The 26,198-nt window shown below is 43.6% G+C and overlaps 1 protein-coding gene across 3 annotated transcripts in view; it reads right to left on the bottom strand.

Moving 5' to 3' along the window:
* Nucleotides 1–26,198, bottom strand: part of nyap2a (neuronal tyrosine-phosphorylated phosphoinositide-3-kinase adaptor 2a) — a 90,575-nt gene that overhangs the window by 1,251 nt on the left and 63,126 nt on the right. The window lies entirely within an intron of this gene.

Here is a 26,198-nt window from a genome sequence, read left to right as displayed (position 1 = left end):
TATCCCATTGTCCATGTTTCTGACGCTATACCTAAATACAGTCATTTTAATTAATTGTTTTACTTGTTGTTTCTCTTACTGAAAAGTTATGTTAATGAAATCCCTCATTTGTTTAGACAGCAAAAGCATTCCCTACTCCCTTCAACCATTACCATGCTCTATTCACGTGGCACTTGCATGTAGTGCATGTAACGTGCATGTAGGTCATGACCGATAAGGTAGGGCCGGACCATAGGAGAGCCAATCATAATTGCATTAATAAATTGGTTATAACCTCAGAAAACTGTTACAACACAGCAAAATGGATGCGAAGGATGTGAAGAAGGGTTTTGCCACAGGCAAATGAATATTTGTTGCTCAGGAGTGAAAGGGGAAGTCTGATCTCTGGAAAACATTTGACCTGGCAAATCCTCTGGCAATGAAAAAATGCAAAGAGTACGGGGCATTTTTAAAGTATGACATCAAGACAACTGGTACATCTTTTCTGTAGTGCCATTTTGGTGCGACGGCCTGGTGCGACGGCCTCTTCCCCAGGCCAAACCTATATATCAAATGACCTGACAGGCCTTCTGCAGAACCTGTGGACACACAATGAGATACACTTGACTATGAAGCTTGTTGTGAATAATTCTACCTTTAGTGGTTGCTTTAAAAAAAATCTGTGTGTTGCTGTGCGTTTTGTTGCCAACCTATTTTGCTACCTGACAACTTTACGGTTTTCACTTTTTAATTACCGTTCATATATTTATTTATTTTTTCCTGAACTTTTTCACTCCGGACGCTTTATCTGGACACGATTTGTCAGGACCTCCAACAGCCGAAGCTAAGTAGTAACATTAACATGATGCCTTCTAATTGTAGTCGCTGTACTCGCCTTACCGCGAGGATAGCTGTGCTACAAGCCCAGCTTCAGACGCAGTCGTTAGGCAAGGGTAATTTCAGTGTAGGAAAGGATGAAACAGCGTCTGTGGCACCAGTAAGTACAGATAGTAGTATAAATCCCCTGGCACAGTCCCCGCAGCCGGACAACTTTCTCACAGTTTCTGGAAGGAAATGCTGTAGGAAAGCTCAACCAGTGTCGCTCATTCAGCCGACAGAAACTTTCAACCGGTTTTCCCCATTAAGCAGGGGGTCGGAGTCAGAGGCCGAGTCTTCTCTGGTCTCTACTCCTCCCGTTACGGGGTCTGAGACGCCGAAGCTTCCCACCATTAGCTCTGACAAATTGAAAACTCTAGTCATTGGCGACTCCATTACCCGCAGTATTAGACTTAAAACGAATCATCCAGCGATCATACACTGTTTACCGGGGGGCAGGGCTACCGACGTTAAGGCTAATCTGAAGATGGTGCTGGCTAAAACTAAAACTGGCGAGTATAGAGAGTATAGAGATATTGTTATCCACGTCGGCACCAACGATGTTAGGATGAAACAGTCAGAGATCACCAAGCGCAACATAGCTTCTGCGTGCATATCAGCTAGAAAGATGTGTCGGCATCGAGTAATTGTCTCTGGCCCCCTCCCAGTTAGGGGGAGTGATGAGCTCTACACCAGAGTCTCACAACTCAATCGCTGGTTGAAAACTGTTTTCTGCCCCTCCCAAAAGATAGAATTTGTAGATAACTGGCCCTCTTTCTGGGACTCACCCACAAACAGGACCAAGCCTGACCTGCTGAGGAGTGACGGACTCCATCCTAGCTGGAAGGGTGCTCTCATCTTATCTACCAACATAGACAGGGCTCTAACTCCTCTAGCTCCACAATGAAATAGGTTGCAGGCCAGGCAGCAGGCTGTTAGCCAGCCTGCCAGCATAGTGGAGTCTGCCACTAGCACAGTCAGTGAAGTCAGCTCAGCTATCACCATTGAGACCGTGTCTGTGCCTCGACCTAGGTTGGGCAAAACTAAACATGGCGGTGTTCGCCTTAGCAATCTCACTAGGATAAAGACCACCTCCATTCCTGTCATTACTGAAAGAGATCATGATACCTCACATCTCAAAATAGGGCTACTTAATGTTAGATCCCTTACTTCAAAGGCAATTATAGTCAATGAACTAATCACTGATCATAATCTTGATGTGATTGGCCTGACTGAAACATTGCTTAAGCCTGATGAATTTACTGTTTTAAATGAGGCCTCACCTCCTGGCTACACTAGTGACCATATCCCCCGTGCATCCCGCAAAGGCGGATGTGCTGCTAACATTTACGATAGCAAATTTCAATTTACAAAAAAAAATGACGTTTTCGTCTTTTGAGCTTCTAGTCATGAAATCTATGCAGCCTAATCAATCAATTTTTATAGCTACTGTTTACAGGCCTCCTGGGCCATATACAGCGTTTCTCACTGAGTTCCCTGAATTCCTATCGGACCTTGTAGTCATAGCAGATAATATTCTAATCTTTGGTGACTTTAATATTCACATGGAAAAGTCCACAGACCCACTCCAAAAGGCTTTCGGAGCCATCATCGACTCAGTGGGTTTTGTCCAACATGTCTCTGGACCCACTCACTGTCACAGTCATACGCTGGACCTAGTTTTGTCCCATGGAATAAATGTTGTGGATCTTAATGTTTTTCCTCATAATCCTGGACTATCGGACCACCATTTTATTACGTTTGCAATTGCAACAAATAATCTGCTCAGACCCCAACCAAGGACCATCAAAAGTCGTGCTATAAATTCACAGACAACACAAAGATTCCTTGATGCCCTTCCAGACTCCCTCTGCCTACCCAAGGACGCCAGAGGACAAAAATCAGTTAACCACCTAACTGAGGATCTCGATTTAACCTTGCGCAATAACCTAGATGCAGTTGCACCCCTAAAAACTAAAAACATTTCTCATAAGAAACTAGCTCCCTGGTACACAGAAAATACCAGAGCTCTGAAGCAAGCTTCCAGAAAATTGGAACGGAAATGGAGCCACACCAAACTGGAAGTCTTCCGACTAGCTTGGAAAGACGGTACCGTGCAGTACTGAAGAGCCCTTACTGCTGCTTGATCATCCTATTTTTCTAACTTAATTGAGGAAAATAAGAACAATCCGAAATTCCTTTTTTGATACTGTCGCAAAGCTAACTAAAAAGCAGCAGAGGATGACTTTCACTTTAGCAGTGATAAATTCATGAACTTCTTTGAGGAAAAGATTATGATTATTAGAAAGCAAATTACGGACTCCTCTTTAAACCTGCGTATTCCTCCAAACCAAAGTTGTCCTGAGTCTGCACAACTCTGCCAGGACCTAGGATCAAGAGAGACGCTCAAGTGTTTTAGTACTATATCTCTTGACACAATGATGAAAATAATCATGGCCTCTAAACCTTCAAGCTGCATACTGGAACCTATTCCAACTAAACTACTGAAAGAGATGCTTCATGTGCTTGGCCCTCCTATGTTGAACATAATAAACGGCTATCTAACCACTGGATGTGTACCAAAATCACTAAAAGTGGCAGTAATAAAGCCTCTCTTGAAAAAGCCAAACCTTGACCCAGAAAATATTTAAAAAAACTATCGGCCTATATCGAATCTTCCATTCCTCTCAAAAATTTTAGAAAAGGCTGCAACTCACTGCCTTCCTGAAGACAAAACAATGTATACAAAATGCTTCAGTCTGGTTTTAGACCCCATCATAGCACTGAGACGGCACTTGTGAAGGTGGTAAATGACATTTTAATGGCATCGGACCGAGGCTCTGCATCTGTCCTCGTGCTCCTAGACCTTAGTGCTGCTTTTGATACCATCGATCACCACATTCTTTTGGAGAGATTGGAAACCCAAATTGGTCTACACGGACATGTTCTGGCCTGGTTTAGATCTTATCTGTCGGAAAGATATCAGTTTGTCTCTGTGAATGGTTTGTCCTCTGACAAATCAACTGTAAATTTCGGTGTTCCTCAAGGTTCTGTTTTAGGACCACTATTGTTTTCACTATACATTTTACCTCTTGGGGATGTTAATCGAAAACATAATGTTAACTTTCACTGCTATGCGGATGACACACCACTGTACATTGCAATGAAACATGGTGAAGCCCCAAAATTGCCCTCGCTAGAAGCATGTGTTTCAGAAATAAGGGAGTGGATGGCTGCAAACTTTCTACTATTAAACTCGGACAAAACAGAGATGCTTGTTCTAGGTCCCAAGAAACAAAGAGATCTTCTGTTGAATCTGACAATTAATCTTAATGGTTGTACAGTCGTCTCAAATAAAACTGTGAAGGACCTTGGCGTTACTCTGGACCCTGATCTCTCTTTTGAAGAACATATCAAGACCATTTCGAGGACAGCTTTTTTCCATCTACGTAATATTGCAAAAATCAGAAACGTTCTGTCCAAAAATGATGCAGAACAATTAATCCATGCTTTTGTCACTTCTAGGTTAGACTACTGCAATGCTCTACTTTCTGGCTACCCGGATAAAGCACTAAATAAACTTCAGTTAGTGCTAAATACGGCTGCTAGAATCCTGACTAGAACCAAAACATTTGATCATATTACTCCAGTGCTAGCCTCTCTACAATGACTTCCTGTCAAAGCAAGGGCTGATTTCAAGGATTTACTGCTAACCTACAAAGCATTACATGGGCTTGCTCCTACCTATCTCTCTGATTTGGTCCTGCCGTACATACCTACACGTACGCTATGATTGAGTGTAGTCTGGTCCAGGAGTGGGACGGAAAGGCTCTGGAGCAACGAACCGGAGTGGGATGGTGAACGGAAAGGCTCTGGAGCAACGAACCGCCCTTGCTGTCTCTGCCTGGCCGGTTCCCCTCTTTCCACTGGGATTCTCTGCCTCTAACCCTATTACAGGGGCTGAGTCACTGGCTTACTGGGGCTCTCTCATGCCGTCCCTGCAGGGGGTGCGTCACCTGAATGGGTTGATTCACTGTTGTGGTCCTGTCTGGGTTGGCATCCTGTCTGGGTTGGCGCCCCCCCCCCCTTGGGTTGTGCCGTGGCGGAGATCTTTGTGGGCTATACTCAGCCTTGTCTCAGGATGGTAAGTTGGTGGTTGAAGATATCCCTCTAGTGGTGTGGGGGCTGTGCTTTGGCAAAGTGGGTGGGGTTATATCCTTCCTGTTTGGCCCTGTCTGGGTGTGTCCTCGGATGGGGCCACAGTGTCTCCTGACCCCTCCTGTCTCAGCCTCCAGTATTTATGCTGCAGTAGTTTGTGTCGTGGGGCTAGGGTCAGTTTGTTATATCTGGAGTACTTCTCCTGTCCTATTCGGTGTCCTGTGTGAATCTGAGTGTGCGTTCTTGAATTCGCTCCTTCTTTCTTTCTCTCTCTCGGAGGACCTGAGCCCTGGGACCATGCCCCAGGACTACCTGACATGATGACTCCTTGCTGTCCCCAGTTCACCTGGCCATGCTGCTGCTCCAGTTTCAACTGACCTGAGCCCTGGGACCATGCCCCAGGACTACCTGACATGATGACTCCTTGCTGTCCCCAGTCCGCCTGGCCGTGCTGCTGCTCCAGTTTCAACTGTTCTGCCTTACTATTGTTTGACCATGCTGGTCATTTATGAACGTTTGAACATCTTGGCCATGTTCTGTTATGATCTCCACCCGGCACAGACAGAAGAGGACTGGCCACCCCACATAGCCTGGTTCCTCTCTAGGTTTCTTCCTAGGTTTTGGCCTTTCTAGGGAGTTTTTCCTAGCCACCGTGCTTCTACACCTGCATTGCTTGCTGTTTGGGGTTTTAGGCTGGGTTTCTGTACAGCACTTTGAGATATCAGCTGATGTACGAAGGGCTATATAAATACATTTGATTTGATTTGATTGTATATGTCTGCATTTGTTAACAAAAAAGTAACTGTGCCACTTTACCTCTTGAAGCTAGGGGGCACTATTTTTATGTTTGGAAAAATAACGTTCCCAAAGTAAACGGCCTATTTCCCATGACCAGATGCATATAACTGACAGATTAGGATAGAAAACACTCTAAAGTTTCCAATACCTTAAAAATATTGTCTGTGACTATAACAGAACTGACATTGCAGGCCTGAGGATAATCCAATCAGGAAGTGCCTCTTATTTTGAAACCTCTGTTTTCCTATGCATGCCTGTCCTCCATTTAAAGTAAAGTAGTCGGTACATGACAAGGATGTTTGGCAAGGATGTTTGGCTCTTCAATAGTGTAGAAGGGGCAGGCTTTGACGAGCTTGCCCAAAAGCGTATTGATGTGCTGGCTACTTACGGGAAGGTGCATGCTACCTCTGTTCATTCATATAGCTTTCCATGGGCATCGTATTTGCCATGAAACGGGTTTGAAAGTTTATGATGTGCTTATTATACGCTCTACAGCTATGTAAAGCAGTCTGGGCTGGCTGTGCAACTCTCAAAGAGCCAGCTGCAGATGGGAGACACAAGGTTTAATACGGTGTACCTGACCCTCAACTCTGTTCAGGACATGTACAATGAAGTGCACGAGAAGCTGTAGGTCCGCAGAAAGAGCCCCACAGAGAGAGTCAAAAGAATTACATGCAGTATCCCCTGGAGTTCCTAAAGCCATTTTTTTGACACACAGAAGGAACTGGAAAAGTATCTTACTCTTAATTAACCTGGTTTGTCTCGGGTCAGAGAGACTAAGGTATCACTGTCAGCCCCACGCACTTGCCTAGCAACAGCAGGCTGCTGTGCGACAGCATCACAGCGGTTGATTGGAGAGGAAGGTGAACATCAAAGACCTACACAAGGTGGCAACATTCATCTGGCCCAAGTTCAACCAGTTGAGGATGCTGCCCGCCCAAGACAGGCAAGATGTCTATGACCATGTGTGCAAACTTTTACAATCCATGGCTGTGCCACCATCAGAGGAGCCTACAGAATACTGTGTCTGTGCCACAACCCGCCAAGAGAAGAGAGTTGGACTTTTCAGAGTGGAAAAAAGTCACAGAGAATGCTGATGAAGAAGATGATGATGACGTGACAAGATATACAACAGAGGCCTGTGATGGCAGACAAAAGAGATCTGTTGGGCTGGTGGAAGTCCAAAAGAGCACAGTATATCTACGGATAGCCAAGTTGGTGAGAAGTGTGATTTCCGTCCCGGCCAACAGCAGCAGCAGCAGTGAAATAGTATCCGACTCGGCAAGCTGGACCATAGACAAAAGGAGAACCATGCCTGAACCCTCCACCGTGGAAGTGATCATTTTTCTTAATAATAATATGCAGGATTTATGTGAGTAAACAACTAATTGGAACTTTGAAATTAAAATGAAATGCATATGGCCTGCAGTAGCTATTGGTAATGCAAATTATTCTGACATTTCCAATAAGTTGCCTATTAAATTATTAATTTACTATCCATTAGTTAATTAGCGGCAGGAAGTGACTTTCTTTGTCCCTATGACCACCAGCAATCCCTGAGACTCGGGGCGGGCCTCCCTGGATCTGTCCAAAGATATGTGTTCTTCTGTTAGCCTAATAATAGCAACAACATGTATAATACGTCAAATGTTTGGACACACCTTCTCATTCAATGTTTCATCTTTATTTTTGCTACTTTCTATATTATAGAATAATAGTGAAGACATCAAAACTATAAAATATCACTCATGGAATCATGTAGTAACCTAAAAAAAGTATTAAATAAATCAAAATATATTTTTAACACTATAGATTCTTCAATGTCTTGATGACAGCTTTGCACACTCTTGGCATTTTCTCCAACAGTCTTGAAGGAGTTCCCACATATGCTGAGCAAATGTTGGATGCTTTTCCTTCACTCTGCGGTCCATCTCATCCCAAACCATCTCAATTGGGGTGAGGTCGGGTGATTGTGGAGGTCAGGTCATCTGATGCGGCACTCCATCACACTCCTTGGTCAAATAGCCCTTACACAGCCAGGAGATATGCTTTGGGTCATTGTCGTGTTGAAAAACAAATGGTAGTCCCACTAGGCGCAAACCAGATGGGATGGCGCATCGCTGCAGAATGCTGTGGTAGCCATAATGTTTAACCTCTCTAGGGTAGGGGGCAGCATTCTGAATTTTGGATGAAAAGCATGCCCAAATTAAACGGCCTGCTACTTGGGCCCAGAAGATATGATATGCATACAACTGGTAGATTTGGATAGAAAACACTCTAAAGTTTCCGAAACTGTTACAATAGTGTGAGTATAACAGAACTGATTTAGCAGGCGAAAACCTGAGAAAAATCCATTCAGGAAGTAGTTTTTTGGGGGGTTTTGTAGTTTTCTATTCAATGCCATTACAGTATCCATTGACTTAGGACTCCATTTGCAGTTCTTATGCCTTCCACTAGATGTCAACAGTCTTTAGAAATCGTTTCAGGCTATTATTCTTATAAATGAGGGAGTAAGACCAGTCTGAACGAGTGGACTCGTGCAGGTGCATGTGCATTTCTTGTTTACCTTTTATATTGACAACGTTATTGTCCGGTTGAAATATTATAGATCATTTAGGCTAAAAAAACAACCTGAGTTTTGAATATAAACATTGTTTGACATGTTTCTATGAACTTTACTGATACAATTTTGATTTTTTTTGTCTGATTGTTTTGATTGAGTGTGAGCCTGTGGATTACTGAAGAAAACGTGCTAACAAAACGGTTTTTGGATATAAAGAGACTTCATCGAACAACAGGAACATTTATTGACTAAATCAATGTCTTCTGTTTGCCACCATATGAGGATCATCAAAAGTAAGGGATTCATTTCATCTCCATTTATTTCCACGCTTCTGCTTGGCTGGTTGCTGTTTGTAATAATTTGTCAACTGGGCTATGTTCTAGGCTAGGTATGTTCTGGAATAGGTATGCTTTCGCCGAAAAGCATTTCATAAATATGACACTGTGGTTGGTTTAACAAGAAGTTAATCTTTAAACCTATGTAAAATATGTTTTGTTTTCTGAATTTTTATAATGAGCATTTCTGTAATTGAATTTGGCGCTCTGCAACCTCACTGGATGTTGGCCAGATGGGACGCTAGCGTCCCACATACCCTAGAGAGGTTAAGAGTGCCTTGAATTCTAAATAAATCACTGACAATGTCACCAGCGAAGCACTCCCACACCATCACACTCCTCCTCCATGCTTCACCTACTAGGCATCTCACAAAGACATGGCGCTTGGAACCAAAAATCATACATTTGTACTCATCAGACCAAAGGACAGATTTCCACTGGTCTAATGTCCATTGTTCATGTTTCTTGGCCCAAGCAAGTCTTTTCTTCTCCTCTTTTCTTCTTCAAATAAATGTATAACAAAATGCGTTCTTTGTCACAACCAAACACTCCAAGTAGACTCAGGAAAACCCTAGGGGTTTTAATCTCGTGAGATACATTATTCCGTCTTATTCTTAACAATTCTTGAATTGATGAAATGGAGGAGGGGTCACGAGTAATTATGTTTGTTTCCACTGTAATTTAAAACTTTTTGTTCACCTGGTAAAGTAAACGTTAGACGGAAAGACAGAGGTAGAGTATAGTATAGATTGTAGAGGGAAACAAGTGTTGCAGCAGAAGGTATGTGTACTGGGTGATGGTGATTGAGAGGTCTTCTGAGTTAAAGGAAACAGAGATGTGGACTAGTGAAAGTAACAGTTAATAGTTAATTGGAAAGTAAGAATTTTGAATTTGAATTGTTTGGACTGATTAAGATTTCGCAAAGTGAAAACTAACAAAATGTTTATTTCCTCTCCATTTGAAATGTTTCCCGAGGCTGTTGCCTTGGGAGAGCAGTTAGTGAAATTCCGCATTATAAATGTATTTATATGTAGAAATGTAGACCGCATTATCGACCAAGAGAATTCTCTTCGATTATAATCACAGCCGTATATATCCCCCCCCAAGCAGACACATCGATGGCTCTGAACAAACTTTATTTAACTCTTTGCAAACTGGAAACTATTTATCCGGAGGCTGCATTCATTATAGCTGGGGATTTTAACAAGGCTAATCTGAAAACAAGACTGAAGACTCCCTAAATTTTATCAGCATATCGATTGCGCAACCAGGAGTAGAAAAACCTTGGATCATTGTTACTCTAACTTCCGCGACGCATATAAGGCCCTGCCCCGCCCTCCTTTCGGAAAAGCTGACCACGACTCCATTTTGTTGATCCCTGCCTACAGACAGAAACTAAAACAAGAGGCTCCCACGCTGAAGTCTGTCCAACGCTGGTCCAACCAAGCTGACTCCACACACCAAGACTGCTTCCATCACGTGGACTGGGATATGCTTCGTATTGCGTCAGATAACAATATTGACGAATACGCTGATTCGGTGTGCGAGTTCATTAGAACGTGCGTTGAAGATGTCGTTCCCATAGCAACGATTAAAACATTGCCTAACCAGAACCGTGGATTGATGGCAGCATTCGCGTGAAACTGAAAGTGCGAACCACTGCTTTTAATCAGGGCAAGGTGTCTGGTAACATGACCGAATACAAACAGTGCAGCTATTCCCTCCGCAAGGCTATCAAACAAGCCAAGCGTCAGTACAGAGACAAAGTAGAATCTCTAGTCAACGGCTCAGACACAAGAGGCATGTGGCAGGGTCTACAGTCAATTACAGACTACAGGAAGAAATCCAGCCCAGTCACGGACCAGGATGTCTTGCTCCCAGGCAGACTAAATAACTTTTTTGCCCGCTTTGAGGACAATACAGTGCCACTGACACGGCCTGCAATGGAAACATGCGGTCTCTCCTTCACTGCAGCCGAGGCGAGTAAGACATTTGAACGTGTTAACCTTCGCAAGGCTGCAGGCCCAGACGGCATCCCCAGCCGCGCCCTCAGAGCATGCGCAGACCAGCTGGCCGGTGTGTTTACGGACATATTCAATCAATCCCTATACCAGTCTGCTGTTCCCACATGCTTCAAGAGGGCCACCATTGTTCCTGTTCCCAAGAAAGCTAAGGTAACTGAGCTAAACGACTACCGCCCCGTAGCACTCACTTCCGTCATCATGAAGTGCTTTGAGAGACTAGTCAAGGACCATATCACCTCCACCCTACCTGACAACCTAGACCCACTCCAATTTGCTTACCGCCCAAATAGGTCCACAGACGTTGCAATCTCAACCACAATGCACACTGCCCTAACCCATCTGGACAAGAGGAATACCTATGTGAGAATGCTGTTCATCGACTACAGCTCGGCATTCAACACCATAGTACCCTCCAAGCTCGTCATCAAGCTCGAGACCCTGGGTCTCGACCCCGCCCTGTGCAACTGGGTACTGGACTTCCTGACGGGCCGCTCCCAGGTGGTGAGGGTAGGCAACAACATCTCCTCCCCGCTGATCCTCAACACTGGGGCCCCAGAGGGGTGCGTCCTGAGCCCTCTCCTGTACTCCCTGTTCACCCACGACTGCGTGGCCACGCACGCCTCCAACTCAATCATCAAGTTTGCGGACGACACAACAGTGGTAGGCTTGATTACCAACAACGACGAGACGGCCTACAGGGAGGAGGTGAGGGCCCTCGGAGTGTGGTGTCAGGAAAATAACCTCACACTCAACGTCAACAAAACTAAGGAGATGATTGTGGACTTCAGGAAACAGCAGAGGGAACACCCCCCTATCCACACCAATGGAGCAGTAGTGGAGAGGGTAGCAAGTTTTAAGTTCCTCGGCATACACATCACAGAAAAACTGAATTGGTCCACTCACACAGACAGCATCGTGAAGAATTCGCAGTAGCGCCTCTTCAACCTCAGGAGGCTGAAGAAATTCGGCTTGTCACCAAAAGCACTCACAAACTTCTACAGATGCACAATCGAGAGCATCCTGGCGGGCTGTATCACCGCCTGGTACGGCAACTGCTCCGCCCTCAACTGTAAGGCTCTCCAGAGGGTAGTGAGGTCTGCACAACGCATCACCGGGGGCAAACTACCTGCCCTCCAGGACATCTACACCACCCGATGTTACAGGAAGGCCATAAAGATCATCAAGGACATCAACCCCCCGAGCCACTGCCTGTTCACCCCGCTATCATCCAGAAGGCAAGGTCAATTATATGGCTGTATTGAAGCAACATCTCAAGACATCAGCCAGGAAGACGGATGGTCACAAATGGGTAATCAAAGTGGACCATGACCCCAAGCACACTTCCAAAGTTGTGGCAAAATGGCTTAAGGACAACAAAGTCATTGTATCGGAGTGGCCATTTATAAAATCAAATCAAATCAAATTTTATTTGTCACATACACATGGTTAGCAGATGTTAATGCGAGTGTAGTGAAATGCTTGTGCTTCTAGTTCCGACAATGCAATGATAACCAACAAGTAATCTAACTAACAATTCCAAAACTACTGTCTTATACACAGTGTAAGGGGATAAGGAATATGTACATAAGGATATATGAATGAGTGATGGTACAGAGCAGCATACAGTAGATGGTATCGACTACAGTATATACATATGAGATGAGTGTGTAGACAAAGTAAACAAAGTGGCATAGTTAAAGTGGCTAGTGATACATGTATTACATAAGGATGCAGTCGATGATGTAGAGTACAGTATATACATATGCATATGAGATGAATAATGTAGGGTAAGTAACATTATATAAGGTAGCATTGTTTAAAGTGGCTAGTGATATATTTACATCATTTCCCATCAATTCCCATTATTAAAGTGGCTGGAGTTGGGTCAGTGTCATTGACAGTGTGTTGGCAGCAGCCACTCAATGTTAGTGGTGGCTGTTTAACAGTCTGATGGCCTTGAGATAGAAGCTGTTTTTCAGTCTCTCGGTCCCAGCTTTGATGCACCTGTACTGACCTCGCCTTCTGGATGATAGCGGGGTGAACAGGCAGTGGTTCGGGTGGTTGATGTCCTTGATGATCTTTATGGCCTTCCTGTAACATCGGGTGGTGTAGGTGTCCGGGAGGGCAGGTAGTTTGCCCCCGGTGATGCGTTGTGCAGTACTCACTACCCTCTGGAGAGCCTTATGGTTGAGGGCGGAGCAGTTGCCGTACCAGGCGGTGATACAGCCCGCCAGGATGCTCTCGATTGTGCATCTGTAGAAGTTTGTGAATTGACGATGGCTAGATGCTGCAGCCTTTCATTCACTGATTCCATCCGTTGATACGATTATTCATTGACAGTTCTTTGATAGCCTAAAGCAGGGTTGCTTTTGAATGCCATAACATGTAAGTGAGCGAGTGTGGAGCGAGGAGCACAGCGTAAATTTAACAGATAAAAAATGGTGTCGGCCATCTCTCCCGCTCCAATTTTTCTTTGGTACTGCTCGGCCACAAGCTCGAGGCATACTCAGCCTAGCATTTTTGTTTCTTTTATCACTATTTTAATTAGGCCTATGCGTTGTAATATTTTCGCGTTCGGCGTCACCGGTCTTCTAGCCATCGTCAATTCACTTTTCATTTTCCATTTGTTTTGTCTTGTTTTCCTACACACCTGGTTTTCATTCCCCTTATTAATTGTTGTGTATTTAACCCTCTGTTCCCCCCATGTCTTTGTGTGGAATTGTTTGTTGTAAGTTCTTGTGCACATGTTTACTGGTGCGCGTCGGGTTTTGTACCCATGTTGGTTATTTCTTTGTTGCTGTTGGTTTTGCAATTAAACTGCTCCGGCTATTACCTAGTTCTGCTCTCCTGCTTCTGACTTCCCTGCCACCAGTTACGCACCGCTTACAATATAAACTAGATATAGGCTACTGCTGGTGAGGTAGGCTAAAATATTACCACCACATAGGCCTAATTAAAAGAATAGTGATAAAGGAAATGAAAATGCTTGGCAGCGCATGCCCAGAGCTTGTGAAACAGGAGAGAAGACTGACAATTCTTTAAAAATCTGCTCGATTACGCTCTGCTCCTTGCTCCACACTCGCCCACTGTTCTAGCATTCAAAAGCAGCCGTGATTTTAGGCTATCAAAGAACTGTACATGAATAATAATATTAATGGATGGAATTAGTGAATGAATGGCTACAACAACCCTTACACGTTCTGACAACCTTTTTACTAAGTCGTTAAAACGAGACACTAAGTAATTCGAACAAGATACTAAGTCGTTCAAACAAGATAATTCCAAGAGTCTATATATATATTTTTTTTCCTTGTGCTTCAAGGCTTCCATATGAACATCTACAAACCATCTACTTGAGACTATCCAAATGAAGTGTTACCCTCTTTCCTACCCAACATCATGGGTTGGTACAGATACATTGACAACATACTGATGCTGTGGACAGGCAGTGAAGAAGAGCTCCTTGAATTATTTGTTATCCTGGAGCAATGGAACACAAACCTGAAATTCACCATGGACTTTAGTACTGACCAAATCCAAAACAATCTCCCTGTTGGACTGTTTGCACATCTCAGGACATATGCTCGTACAAAAATTTGTTTCAAGTGTCAATTTTTTAAAATTTCACATGCAAGTACAGTAAAATACATTTCTTACAAACTCAAACTAATAATGCAATAATCAATAACAATGTAATACTAAAAAAAACACAAGAAAGAAGAGATATGATGAACACAATAAGTAAGTAAGCAAGCAAATAATATACAGGGTCAATACCATAATTACAATTTGCAGGGATACTTGAGTGATGGAGGTAGATAATGTACATATAGGGGCAAGGTGACTAGGCAACAGGATAAAAGATAAACAAATGTTAATGTGTGTGTGAGTGTGTGGGCCCTTTGAGCGGTCAATAAAAGGTCAATAAAGATACAGTCTGTGTAGCTATTTTGTTACAACTTGATTGGAGTTCACCTGTGGTAAATTAAATTGTTTGGACACGACTTGGAAAGCCAAACACCTCTCTGTATAAGGTCCAGAGCAAAAAAAACAAGCAATGAGGTCGAAGGAATTGTCTGTCTGTAGAATATTGAGGGAAAGATGAACGGAGCAAAGTGCAGAGAGATCCTTGATGAAAACCTGCTCCAGAGCCCTCAGGCCCTCAGACTGGGGTGAAGGTTAACCTTCTAACAGTACAACGACCCTAAGCACACAACCAAGACAACGCAGGAAAGGCTTCAGGACAAGTCTCTGAATGTCCTTGAGTGGCCCAGCCAGAGCTCAGACTTGAACCCAATCGAAATCTCTGGAGAGACCTGAAAATAGCTGTGCAGCAACACTCCCCATACAACTTGACAGAGCTTGAGAGGATCTGCAGAGAAGAATGGGAGAAACTCCACAAATACAGGTGTGCCAAGCTTGTAGCGTCATACCCAAGAAAGCTTGAGGCTGTAATCGCTGCCAAAGGTGCTTCAACCAAGCACTGAGTAAAGGGTCTGAATACTTATGTAAATGTGATATTTCAGTTTTTTATTTTTAATACATTTCCAAAAATGTCTAAAAAACGTTTTTTTGCTTTGTCATTATATGCTATTGTATGTAGATTGATGAGGGGATAAAACGATTTAATGCATTCTAGAATAAGGCTATAACATAACAAAATGTATGAAAAGGCAAGGGGTCTGAATACATTCCGAATGCAATGTTCTGTACTCAGTTCTGTACTGGGCTCTCAGCACTTCCCTCTGTAGTGCCATGTGATTGAGGGCGGTGCTATTGCCATACAAGGCAGTGATTCCTCCAGTCCAGACGCTTTCAATACTACAGATGTAGAACTTTTTGAGGATTTGAGGGCCCATGCCAAACTTTTTCAACCTCTTGAAGGGGAAGAGCCACTGTCGCATCTTCTTCAAAACTATGACTGTGTGTTTGGACCATTTTACGTCTTTAGTGATTTGGACACAGAAGAACTTGAAACTCTCGACCTGCTCCACTGCAGCCCCAGGGGGTTTTACTCACCCCCCCCCCCTGCCCAGATTCCTGTAGTCCACGATCAGCTCCTTTGTCTTACGGATGTTGCTCTAGCACCATACCGCTAGGACACTGACCTCCTCCCTATAGTCTGACTCATCGTCGCTGGTGATCAGGCATACCACCGTAGTGTCGTCAGCAAACTTGATGATGATGTTGGAGTCGCGGATGGCCACACAATCGTGGGTGAACAGGGAGTAGAGGAATAAGAATACACCCCTGTAGACCCCCTGTGTTGAGGGTCAGCGTGGCAGAGATGATTTGGCCTACCCTCAGCAACTGGGGTCGACCCGTCAGGAAGTCCAAGATCCAGTTGCAGGAGGGAGGTGTTCACACCGAGAGTCCTATGCTTGGTGATGAGCTTGGAGGGGACAATGGTGTTGAAAGCAAAACTGTAGTCAATGAACAACATTCTCACAAGTTTTCCTCTTATCTATTTGGGTGAGGGCAGTGTGAAGAGAAATTAGTATTTGTATTTATTATGGATCCCTATTAGCTGTTGCCAAGGCAGCAGCTAATCTTCCTGGGGTCCGGTAAAATTAAGGCAGTTTTTTTTTTACATTACATTTATTACAGAATTCACATCACACTAAGTGTGTGTCCTCAGGCCCATACTCCACTACCACATATTTACAAACATGTGTCTGTGCCTATGTTTGTGTTACTTCACAGTCGCCGCTGTTCCATAAGGTGCATTTTTATCTGCATTTTAAATCTGATTCTACTGCTTGCATCAGTTACCTGATGTGGAATATAGTTAGTTCCATGTAGTCATGGCTCTATGTAGTAGTGTGCGTCTGTTCTGGACTTGGGGACTGTGAAGAAATCTCTGGTGGTATGTCTTGTGGGGTATGCATGGACGTCTGAGCTATGTGCTAGTATTTTAAACAGACAGCTCAGTACCTTCAGCTTGTCCACACCTCTTACAAAAACAAGTAATGAGGGAGTCAATCACTCTTTCACTTTGAGAGTCATGAGAGATTGACATGCATCTCATTAATGTTAGCTCTCTGTGTACTTTTAAGGGCCAGCTGTGCTGCCCTGTTCTGCGCCAACTGCAAATTTCCTAAGCCCCTCTTTGTGGCACCTTACCACACGACTGAACAGTAGTCCTGGTGTGACAAAACCAGGGTCTGTAGGATCTGCCTTTTTGATAGTGTTGTTAAGAAGGCAGAGCAGCACTTTTTTATGGACAGACTTCTCCCCATCTTGGCTACTGTTGTATCAACACGTTTTCACCTTGACAGCGCAATTTTCACATTATTCATTACGAGATGTAGTTGAGGTTTAGGGTTTAGTGAATGATATGTCCCAAATACAATGCTTTAGGTTTTGGAAATATTTAGGACTAACTTATTCCTTGCTACCCATTCCGAAATTAAGTGTTGCAGTAATTTCAGTCTCTGTAGTAGCTGACGTGCATAGTGTTGAGTCACCCGCATACATAGACACATTGGCCTTACTCAAAGCCAATGGCATGGTGAGATTGCTTCATTTATGGATCTGTTGGGGCTGTATGCAAATTGGAGTGGGTCGAGTGTATCTGGGATGGTGGAGTTAATGTGTGCCATAAATAGCCTCTCAAAGCACTTTATGATTACAGAAGTGGGTGCTACAGGGCGGTAGTCATTGTGGCATGAAGCATTAGAGTTCCTGGGAACAGGAATGAGCGTGATCATCTTAAAACATGTGGGGATTACAGACTGGTACTAGGATAGGTTGAAAATTATTGTGAATATGCCTGCCAACTGGTCATTGTGGGACTTGTAATTATTCCTGTCAGCTTAGCCTCAGGGTTGTCTACGATAGTTCTGTGTGTGGTAGCCCTGTTCTCAACCTCTGTGTTATTCCAGGGCTTTTGATTGGGGAAGCAGGGAACCATCACCGTGGGGAAAATGCAGTCAATGCACTTTCTAATGAAGCTGGGGACAGAGGTGGTTAGCTCATCAATGCTATCGGTGAAGTCTCTAAACATATTCCAATCAGTGCTAGCAAAGCAGTGCAAAGCAGTCCTGTAGCATAATCTCTAATTCCGGTGGCAATTTCTCAACGGAGCAAGTCACGCGTACTCCCTATTTCAATTTCTGTTTGTAAACAGGAAGTAGGAGTACAGAGTCATAATCGGATGTTCCGAATAGTGAACGAGGGAGGTCCTTGTATTCTTGCTTGTAGGTAGAATAGAAGTGGTCTAGGACTTTATTGCCCCTAGTGCCGTTGGAGATGTGTTGATGGAAGTTGGGCATCACGTGTCTTAGTGACACAGAATTAAAATCAGTGGCAACGAGAAAAGCAGCCTCTCGATACAGGTTTTCTTGCATGTTTATAGCCTTGTACAGTTCGCTTGTTATTTGTTTAGTCCTGACGTGGAATGTATACAGCAGTCATGATAACAGCTGTAAACTCCCTCGGGGGGTAGAAGGGTCAGCATTTGACCATTAGGTATTCCAAGACAGGTGGACACTTCCACCGTGCAGGAGTTAGCACACCAGTTGGTTTTGATGAAGATTTCCCAGACTCCACTGTCCTGTCCGCCCGGTGAATGGAGAATCCATCAAGTTGGAGAGCCATGTTTCAGAAAAGCAAAGAACATTGCTGCTTCGAGAGTCCCGTTGGTGGTATATCCACGATAGGAAGTTATCCAGATTATTATCAAGTGACTGGCCAGTAGAATGGAGGGAAGAGGTGGCCGGTTTACCATTTGCCTTCATCCACCCTCTTGCATCTGTAACGCCAGAGTTTCCTCTTGGGTAGCCCAAAAATTGGGTTGGAATTACAGAGAGCCCAGGGCAGATGAGTCAAAGTTGAAGCCAGAATTGGGGTAAGTAATTGCCAAGATGATGTTCAAAAGTTATTGTCAATTGTAGGAAATAATAGCACCCACACAATAGACCAATGATGGCCTCCTATTTCCTATAGGCTTTTCCCTGTGCACACACTGTTCCTACTATGCACAATCTCAATAGCAAACAAACCTATCATCTTGAAATACTTCACTACCCAGTACGCAAAAGAAGGCCTCTGACTTGATATTTGCCATTTCCCTATACCCAAGGCTTTAAATTCCTACCACTATAGAGGGAGAGCAGAGTTTGCCATTTTTAGATGTTATTTGCATCTCTGGCAGGTAGACAATATATTTGTATTTGCATTGTTAAGTCTTTTGATATATGCTACAGTCTATGATTCGTACTCTCACTACAACACTGTCAATACTAGAGAAATGCACACTACGTACAGTAGGTGGTGGCACCTCTTAAACTCCACAGAAGAATCCGAAAAGCCCACACCAACAGGAAGTTACCATCAACCATATTCTCCATTGAATGTAATAGCAGCAGAGATTCTCTTTGGAACAATGACACATTTTGGGAAGAAAATACCACATGCTTTTGGAACTAAGGAATAGTTCAATCATTTGTATTTATCACCACTGAACATTTTGAAATACAGAAATACAGTGCAGTAGTATTCAGATCTCATCTCGACATTTTGTCACGTTACAGCCTTATTCTAAAATATATTTAAATGTTTTTTCCCCTCATCAAGCTACACACAATAATACTCCATAATGACAAAGCAAAGACAAGATTTTAGACATTTTTGCAAAATAAAAATAAAATGAAATTATACATTTACATAAGTATTCAGACACTACTCAGTACTTTGTTGAAGCACCTTTGGCAGCAATTACAGCCTCGAGTCTTCTTGGGAATGACGCTACAAGCTTGGCACACCTGTGTTTGGGGAGTCTGTCCTATTCTTCTCTACAGATCATCTCAAGTTCTGGCTGGGCCACTTAATGACACTCAGAGACTTGTTCAGAAGCCACTCCTGCATTGTCTTAGCTGTGTGCTTGGGGTCATTGTCCTTTTGAAAGGTGAACCTTCGCCCCAGTCTGAGATCTTGAGTGCTCTGGAGCAAGTTTTCATCAAGGAAAGTTTTCATCTCTCCGTACTTTGCTCTGTTCATCTTTCTCTCGATCCTGTCTAGTCTCCCAGTCCCTGTCGCTAAAAACATTCACACAGCATGATGCTGCCACCACCATGCCTTAACGTAGAGATGGTGCTAGGTTTCCTCCAGACGTGCCTCGACACAATCTTGTATAGGAGCTCTACGGGCAATTCCTTGGACCTCATGACTTGGTTTTTGCTGTGACATGTACTGTCAACCTTATATATACAGGTGTGTGGGCTTGAGGTTGCTTCCTTGAGCACGCAGGTCGTCAGTCTAGGTAAGAAACTTTGGAAAGCACTGAGTGGAATGTTTACCTTTTCTAGGCCGGTGTTGCCCGGAGTTCATTCGCAGGGAAGACATCTCCTGCCTCTCGTCCACCATCTGGTGGCGGAGTCGAAGGAGCACAGCAAGAGGAGCATAGCAATCAATGATGGTCGCATGTCACAAGTTGTAGAAGCCGAACACAGCGGCCTCCCACAAAGCAGCCTACACTCCAAACGAGAGGCCCAGAACGGATTGAAACAATGAAAAGTTTCACCACCCTGGACCCTGATCTTCCTGCACATTTGTCACTGGGGGTGCCTGTGTCTGCGGCCACTGTGCCTACTCCTTCCCCTAACTTGAGCCCTACTGTGGATCGAGTGAGGCTTCTACATCGGTCGGAGGCCAGCACCAGGCGCTAGGAGCTACGGACTCAGGCTATCCTGCCACTCGCACATCCTTAAAGGGTCCTCTGAGTGGGCGAATTTCGTCATCCTTCTCGCCAGCCGTGATTTTGGGCAGCTCCATGGTAAGAAATGTGACTGCTCCTGGTGCATAAACTATCTCAAATCAATGACATAAATAAGCTGCTCCCGAATGTACAACGTTAGTAGATAGAAATTGATTCTATTTTAGTCCATGTGGGTTTTAATGACATTATGAAGGGCAGCTCTGAACAGTTGGAACTGGATTTTAAAGAGTTGATTGACTCTCTGCTTTACACTAGCATTTGCATACACATCACGGACAAACTGAAATGGTCCACCCACACAGACAGTGTGGTGAAGAAGGTGCAGCAGCGCCTCTTCAACCTCAGGAGGCTGAAGAAAATTGGCTTGTCACCAAAAACACTCACAAACTTTTACAGGTGCACAATCGAGAGCATCCTCTCAGGCTATATCACAGCCTGGTACAGCAGTTGCTCCGTCCAAAACCATAAGGCTCTCCAGAGGGTAGTGAGGTCTGCACAACGTATCACCAGGTGCAAACTGCCTGCCCTCCAGGACACCTACACCTCCTGATGTCACAGGAAGGCCATAAACATCATCAAGGACAACAATCACCCGAGCCACTGCCTGTTCACCCTGCTATCATCCAGAAGGCGAGGTCAGTACGGGTGCATCAAAGCGGGGACTGGAAAACAGTTTCTATCTCAAGGCCATTAGACTGTTAAAAACAGCCATCACTAACATTGAGTGGCTGCTGCCAACATACTGACTCAACTCTAGCCACTTTAATAATGGAACAATTGATGTAATAAATGTATCACTAGCCACTTTAAACAACGCCACTTTATATAATGTTTTCATACCCTACATTACTCATCTCATATGTATATACTGTACTCTATACCATCTACTGCATCTTGCCTATTCCGTTCAGCCACCACTCATTCATATATTTTTATGTACATATTAGTATTCATTCCTTTACACTTGTGTGTATAAGGTAGTTGTTGTGAAATTGTTAGGTTAGATTACTTGTTAGATATTACTGCATGGTTGGAACTAGAAGCACAAGCATTTCGCTACACTCGCATTAACATCTTCCAACCATGTGTATGTGACAAATAAAATGTTATTTGATTTAAAGTTGTTGTTACTTTGCTCTGACTGTAGTGCTGTATGTTGTTCTGCACCTGAGTGGCACAAAGGTCTAATGGTGCAAGCTACGTTGCTACAGATGCTGGTTCAATACTGTGCTGGCCTTGACTGTGAGACCCATGAGATGACTGTGGGTTTCTGGTTTCTCTCTCTCTAAAAACAGAAATAAATCATTCTAAATAACAAACTGGCTTGATTTACAAATTAGTAACAATGTCTCAACCCCAGTTCAAGAATGGCCGTTTTCTTGCTCATTTTACGTTAATTGAAAACAAAATCTCCAAAATATTGTTATTATTAATTTAGAATTATGCAAAAGCCTGTTGGATATTCTCACAGATATATTATTAACCCTGGTATTAGCAACACAATATATATTGGTCATGGCTCCCGAGTGGCGCACTATGGGTTTGCCTTGCAGTTCTCCAGCTGTATCCACTGAAAGCATGCAAGGTTCAAGGCATGAGTGCAGGGGGCACAGGATAGGCCGCAGAGCCACGCACAGAAGACGACCTAGCCCATGGGGAAGGGAGGGGGATGGGGGAGGGGGTTGACCCCCACCCCGCCACACTGGCATCATTTTAAGGGGCATTGCACTAATAATGGCTCTGACTAGAGAAACGTTCCCGCTGTTCTGTTCTCAGTGCCAGTTTGCACGTTCAAACTAAATAAATGACTTAAATGTAAATGTAAATGTAAAACAATGTAACAAATAATGGCATCTTCATGCTTTCATTAATAAAATAATGATAAAAATATTATTTCAAAATGCCAATGTTAATTTAGTTATGGATCCATAAGAATTACTATGGGAATAAATATCACTGAATTACAGAAAGATCCTCCAATCCTCTATATGTAATTATTGTCGGAGAGTCACGTCATATTTTTCAATATATTGTAGATTTACCATGAGTCTCACTAGTGTTGAGTAATGTGCTGTTAAAAGTGGTGTAGGCCTTTTTTTATTTAAAGAACATATTGAAGTTAGAAGCAGTAGGATTTCGATCATTAGTCTACAACTATTTTAGCACCGTTTTGCGCTGCTCTGAGACAAGCATGGGGACTGCTCTTGATAAATCAATGAGATTTTTATTTTAACAGAATCTCTTTTTGGGTATTGGTTAGACTACAATTATGGTGTAGAAATGTTACTCTCTTAGTGTAACCTTCAGTTAAGAACAAATTCTTATTTACAAGGACAGCCTACTCCTTCTTCCTTGTCGGTGGAATTTAATTAAGCAAGTACCAGTCAAAGGTTTGGACACACCTACTCATTCCAGGTTTTTTCTTTGTATTATTTTCCACTATGTAGAAAAATAGTGAAGACATCACAACTTTGCAAGAACACATATGGAATCAGTGAAGAACGAATTCTTATTGACAAGGAGAGCCCACTCCTTCCTCCCAGTCGGGAGGCTTTCAAATGCTTCTCAAAGATGTCCTGTGGTGGTCAAACTAGCACTAACTAGCATTAATGGTACCAGGGGTTCACACTTAATAACGTACCATAGAATTCTGCAGCACCATGTAAACTGCGCCGCAGTACACTGCAACTTTTAAAGGAGGAACCACTGTATGGCAACTGCTCGGCATCCGACCGTAAGGTGCCACAGAGGGTAATGCTTATGGCCCAGTACATCACTGGGGCTAAGCTTCCTACCATCCAGGACCTATATACTAGGCGGTTTCAGAGGAAGGCCAAAAAATGGTCAAACACTGCAGTCACGCAAGTCATAGACTGTTCTCTCTGCTACCACATGGCAAGTGGTATCAGAGTGCCAAGTCTAAGTTCAAAAGGCTCCTTAACAGCTTCTACCCCCAAGCCATAAGACTGCTGAACAATTAATAAAATGGACCACCTGGACTATTTACATTGACAAGCTCACAGACGGGACCGCCGAGGGCTGAAGTGCATCGAGCATAAAAAGTGGTCTGTCCTTTGTTGCAACACTAACTACCAAGTTCCAAACTGCCTCTGGAAGCAACTCTGTAGCAGTGGAAATGCGTTTTCTGAAGTGATGAATAACGGTTCACCATCTGACAGTCCGACGGACGAGTCTGGGTATGGCAGATGCCAGGAGAACGCTACCTGCTCCAATACATAGTGCCAAATCTACAGTCTGGTGCAGGGGGAATAATGATCTGGGGCTGTTTTTCATGGTTCAAGCTAGGCTCCTTAGTTTCAGTGAAGGGAAATCTTAACCTTACCGCATAATGGCATACATTATGGCATACAGACGATTCTGTTCTTCCAACTTTGTGGAAAAAGTTTGGGGAAGGCCCTTTTCTGTTTCATCATGACAATGCCCCCATGCACAAAAGTGAGGTCCATAAAGCAATGGTTTGTCGAGATCGGTGTGGAAGAACTTGACTGGCCGAGACAGAGCCCTGACCTTACAACCCCATCACACACCTTGAGGATGAATTGGAACGCCGACTGTGAGCCATGCCTAATCGCCCAACATCAGTGCCCGACCTCACTAATGCTCTTGTGGCTGAATGGAAGCAAGTCCTCGCAGCAATGTCCCAACATCTAGTGGAAAGTCTTGGCTGGAGGCTGTTATAGCAGCAAAGGGGGGACCAACACCATATTAATGCCCATGAATTTGAAATGAGATGTTTGACAAGCAGGTGTCCACATACTTTTGTTAATGATGATAATGTCCTACCCTAACTCTTTCAGGTAATACATTCTATGCAGTGTTAGCCTTATATTTAGCTAATGAATAATGGGTTATGCATGGCCTCATACCTTAAAAAATGCTTCTTATCTCCTGGAGTTCATTAAAAGTGAAGGCTGTCTGCATCTTATTCTAGTCCAATATTATTCAAACATGTCATTACAATGCTGACGATAAGGACAATGAACCGGATTTCAGTTAACTGTTGAAAGCGAGGAAGGAATGAAGCAAGAGAAAGAGTAATATATCAAATCAAAGTTTATTTTTCACCTGCACCGAATACAACAGCACCTTACAGTGAAATGCTTACTTACAGGCTCTAACCAAAAGTGCAAAAAAGGTATTAGGTGAACAATAGGTGAGTAAAGAAATAAAAACAACAGTAAAAAGACAGAAAAATAACAGTAGCGAGGCTATGTACAGTAGCGAGGCTATAAAAGTAGCGAGGCTACATACATACACTGGTTAGTCGGGCTGATTGAGGTAGTATGTACATGTAGATATGGTTAAGGTGACTATGCATACAGTGGGGAGAACATGTATTTGTTACACTGCCAATTTTGCAGGTTTTCCTACTTACGAAGCATGTAGAGGTCTGTAATTGTGAGAGACGGAATCTAAAACAAAAAATCCAGAAAATCACATTGTATGAATTTTAAGTAATTAATTTGCATTTATTGCATGACATAAGTATTTGATACATCAGAAAAGCAGAACTTAATATTTGGTACAGAAACCTTTGTTTGCAATAACAGAGATCATACGTTTCCTGTAGTTCTTGACCAGGTTTGCACACACTGCAGCAGGGATTTTAGCCCACTCCTCCATACAGACCTTCTTCAAATCCTTCAGGTTTCGGGGCTGTCGCTGGGAAATAAGGACTTTCAGCTCCCTCCAAAGGTTTTCTATTGGGTTCAAGTCTGGAGACTGGCTAGGCCACTCCAGGACCTTGAGATGCTTCTTACGGAGCTACTCCTTAAGAACCCTGGCTGTGTGTTTTGGGTCGTTGTCATGCTGGAAGACCCAGCACGACCCATCTTCAATGCTCTTACTGGGGGAAGGAGGTTGTTGGCCAAGATCTCATGATACATGGTCCCATCCATCCTCCCCTCAATACGGTGCAGTCATCCTGTCCCCTTTGCAGAAAAGCATCCCCAAAGAATGATGTTTCCACCTCCATGCTTCACGGTTGGGATGGTGTTCTTGGGGTTGTATTCATCCTTCCACGGCGAGTGGAGTTTAGACCAAAAAGCTCTATTTTGTCTCATTAGACCACATGATATTCTCCCATTCCTCCCCTGGATCATCCAGATGGTCATTGGCAAACTTCAGGCAGGCCTGGACATGCGCTGCCTTGAGCAGGGGGACCTTGGGTGCGCTGCAAGATTTTAAGCCATGATGACGTAGTGTCATTAATGGTTTTCTTTGAGACTGTGGTCCCAGCTCTCTTCAGGTCATTGACCAGGTCCTGCCGTGTAGATCTGGGCTGATCCTTCACCTTCCTCATGATCATGATGCCCCACGAGGTGAGATCTTGCATGGAGCCTCAGACAGAGGGTGATTGACCGTCATCTTGAACTTATTCCATTTTCTAATAATTGCGCCAACAATTGTTGCCTTCTCACCAAGCTGCTTGCCTATTGTCCTGTAACCCATCCCAGCCTTGTGCAGGTCTACAATTGTATCCCCGATGTCCTTACACAACTCTCTGGTCTTGGCCATTGTGGAGAGGTTGGAGTCTGTTTGATTTAGTGTGTGGACAGGTGTATTTTATACAGGTAACGAGTTCAAACAGGTGCAGTTAATACAGGTAAGGAGTGGAGAACAAGAGGGATTCTTAAAGAAAAACGGTCTGTGAGAGCCGGAATTCTTACTGGTTGGTAGGTGATCAAATACTTATGTCATGCAATAAAATGCAAATTAATTACTTA

The sequence above is a fragment of the Oncorhynchus gorbuscha genome, linkage group LG14, assembly GCF_021184085.1.
Source record: "Oncorhynchus gorbuscha isolate QuinsamMale2020 ecotype Even-year linkage group LG14, OgorEven_v1.0, whole genome shotgun sequence".
NCBI lineage: Eukaryota > Metazoa > Chordata > Actinopteri > Salmoniformes > Salmonidae > Oncorhynchus > Oncorhynchus gorbuscha.
This window is presented reverse-complemented; position numbering and strand designations above follow the sequence as displayed.